Here is a 3,615-nt window from a genome sequence, read left to right as displayed (position 1 = left end):
TGTTTTTATCTGTTGCTTTGAATAAGATAGTTATATATTGAATAAGTTACTTAAGATCTCTTTAAGTTACTAATTCAAACCATATATATCATAGATTAGGGATTTAATCACCAATGTAACTCCATGAATTCATTATGATACTAGAAACAAAATCACAAACTCAATTGTCATCATTTAGAATAGTGACCAACTCTTTATGTTGAAAATTAGCAAATAAAAGGAAATAATTAAGCATGCATTCTTCCTATATAAGCTGTACTACTGGGAGATCAAAATTTATGTAAGGGAAAAGTCTGGCAGTAAGTAAAGAAGAAAAGATATAATTAAAGGAATGCATGCGACAGGAATGTGGGAAATCTGAAAGTAAACCTTAGCTATAAAAGAGGGAAGACCTCCCCCTTCCATGGTTTCCATCTCTTGGGTCCCCTTCTTCCTTTGAGGAAAAGTCTTTTCTGCTGTCCTTTAATAAAGCTTCAACTTTCCACTCTAAAAAAAAAAAAAAAAAAAAAAAAAAAGGATAAAATTAAAATATTACCCCTAAGGTAGAATTAGAACGCATTAATGAATTTAGATGTTGTGTATCATGTTTGGTAACATCACAAAAAGAACGTAATTAGACATCATATGCCTTATGATAGAAGTATAACATATCAACTCTTAAAAAATTTGATCAAAAGTCTAGGTCCAGTGCTGGGGTTGTAGCTCAGTGGTAGAGTGTTGACCTCGCATGTGGAAGGCACTGGGTTCAAACCTCAGCATCACATTAAAAAAATAAAATAAAGGTATTGTGTCCATGTAATTTATATATATATTTACTATATATAAATTTTATATATAGTAAATATATAAATTTACTATATATAAATATATATATATAAATATATATATATATTTACTATATATATATAAATTATATGGACACAAGTCACAGAATAGAGAAAAGCAGAATACATTAAAATTAAACCAACAAAGTTTAAAACAAAAACATTTATGAGACAATCAGAAAATAGAAAACTAATTGAATATATGAAGATATTACACAACTAATATTTTTTAGGTAAAATAATGCCATATGGCTATGTTTGAAGAAAGAACAATTGGTCTTTTAGAAGTGGATACTAAAATATTTATAGATGAAATAATATGTTTTCTGGGATTGCCTTAAAAAACTAATACAGCATATAGGCAGGGGCAGTGAGTATACAAATATGTAGAACAAGATAACCTTGAGTGATAATTTTTGAATAATGGGTAAATGGAGTTCATTATACCAGTTTGACTAGTTTTGTATTTGCTGTACTTGAAGAAATTTTCCATAGAATGTTTTCTTTTAAATTATTAACAGCTTTCTGAATATTTTGATATTCCTGTCCTAATGGGTAGTCATCCTTCTCCCAACTCTTGAGATCATTATCTGAGGGAGTCTTCTGGAAATTGCAAATACCCCAGTAAGAGTAACTTACTAATCCTTTAATATCTCTTTGTAAATATGGAAGATTATCTCCTGCACTACTTTTAACCCTGAAAATACTGAATGCTTGTGAGTAGATGTAAAAGGAGAGAGAAAAGGCAGGGATGAGGGAGGGAAGAGGAAAGGAAAGGAACAATCTTGTCTTCATTACAACGTTCCTAGGCCTTTCATTTGTTGGCATATACATCTTTGTGTGAACTATACTGAGAACTTCTACTAGGGACATGAAAAAAGGTTAAATTCTTGGTTACCAGGTTCATTTTTCACAAATGATCCCTTTTATTTTGTCAAAAGCTAATATAAATATTTTGGGGAGAAAGAGGGCTGTTTTCCATTACTCAGCCAATAATAGGTTGGGTGGGTCCAGGATGCATTTTTTACTGAACCTAATAGGTTAGACCTCTACACTGGACCACAAGGATGTGAAAACTAGGAGACAATAAATAAACCTCAAGTTTTCAAGAATATAATTTTTCATGGAAGATCTCTGGAAGAACACCAAGAAACTGGGTGCCTCTGGGGAGCGAAGCTGGAACAATAGTAATATGGTGAAAGCAGAAAAAGTATGGGTCTTTATTCTTACAACCAGGTTATACTATAATCAGCACCTTAAAACATGATGACATTTTGCAAACAGTCTTTTGTTGACTTAACTCTACCTTTTATCTTGAACCTAGACAGAAGACAGATGTCTATTTATGGGTTCCTTGGCTGGGCCAGCTGCTTGGCACCACTGGCTGTTTGTACATTGTCTTGATATTTTTTTCCTCTCCTTTCTTCCCCACTCCAGCCTCTTGAACTCCAATTAGAAGTAGTCAGTGGCCAAGAATGGACAACAATAGCAGTCTGGTAGTTGTAGTATAACATCTACAGTGTGGCAGGTTGTTCAGCAAAACTCAACACTTAGAGGAAAAAAATGTTTTACTCTGGTTATCCTGTGGTCTCAAACAGGCCCGCACACTGCTGTGTATCTGGGTTCTGTGTTTTTTTTTTTTGGTACCAGGGATTGAACCCAGGGCACTTAACTGCTTAGCCACAGCCCCAGTCCTTTTTATTTTTTGAAATACAGTCTAAGTTGCTGAGGCTGGCTTTGAACTTGCAATCCTCCTGTCTCAGTCTCCCAAGGGGCTAGGATTACAGGTGTGCACAACCACACCCAGTTTGCTTTTCCATCTTTGTTTCTTTAGGCATTTTGCAGTACTGGGGATTGAACCCAGGGCCTCTTGCATGTGCTCTAACACTGAGCTACAGTCCCAGCTCCTATTTAGTCTCAGCTCCTATATTTAGGTTGTTATTAAAACAGTAAAATCCACCCCTTTTAAGTGTACATTTTAATTTATTTTTTTGGTAATTGTATACAACATGCAAATACCACGCAATTGAGACAGAATGGTTCCTTCACCTTAAAGTTTTTCATCCTCCTTTGCCCGAGGTCAGGTTTGAGACAGTAGATTTAGTTACACAGTCTTTAACATTGACTCCTAGGGTGATTTTAGGAAAGTCACTTCCTTCACCTCTCTGGATGTGTTTCTGCTTTTGTCAAAAGAAGAATGAGAGGAAAGATTGTTTCCAAGGGCTCTGATAATACTCTCAGAAAATTCAGGGATCAGGGAGGATGGAAACCTCACCTCTGAAGCTGGGCTCTTCATGTAAAAGCACACGTGTACATTAGACAAAGTTAGGTTTTTCATCTCATCTCTTGCTAGTGGATAACCTTTCCATGCTTACATCAATTTCCTCATCTGCACATCAGGCTTATTAACAAGACCGACGATGAAGTAAGATGTGACAGCAACCTTAAAAGTTGGTAGTTTTTAACATAGTACAATATTAAAGTCACTGCATTCAACCGTTTCTGCTACTACCCATTTACTCTGGCTGCTTCCCACAACCAACACAGAAGCACAAAGCAAATTCCCAGCCTCTACCCAGACCTATTATCCACCCTAGGAAGTCCTTAGGCCTGCGCTGTCAAAGTTCTGCGGTTCAGAGAACACAACCGGCTCGCGGGCACATTCTTCCAAAGAACATCGGCAGAGGGCGGGATCTGGACCCGGAAGTTCTAGCGCCTGTCGTACAAGCGCGACGTAAGGCGGATCTGCTTTATGGCACCGTGCTTCCGCCGTAAAGCGCCGTGGGCGAGC

The 3,615-nt window shown here is 36.7% G+C and overlaps 1 long non-coding RNA gene across 1 annotated transcript; it reads right to left on the bottom strand.

Moving 5' to 3' along the window:
* Positions 1 to 203: 203 nt before the first annotated feature.
* On the bottom strand, positions 204 to 3,486 carry LOC143412198 (uncharacterized). The gene is made up of 4 exons (XR_013092939.1): positions 3,406 to 3,486; positions 3,100 to 3,267; positions 2,874 to 3,001; positions 204 to 486 (listed from the first exon to the last, which is right to left on the bottom strand). It is a non-coding gene; the product is annotated as an uncharacterized LOC143412198 (long non-coding RNA).
* Between the last annotated feature and the right edge of the window lie 129 nt (positions 3,487 to 3,615).

The sequence above is a fragment of the Callospermophilus lateralis genome, chromosome 13 (genome assembly GCF_048772815.1).
Source record: "Callospermophilus lateralis isolate mCalLat2 chromosome 13, mCalLat2.hap1, whole genome shotgun sequence".
Lineage (NCBI taxonomy): Eukaryota > Metazoa > Chordata > Mammalia > Rodentia > Sciuridae > Callospermophilus > Callospermophilus lateralis.
Note: the sequence above shows the minus strand (reverse complement) of the source record. Positions and strands in the feature narration are given on the sequence as shown.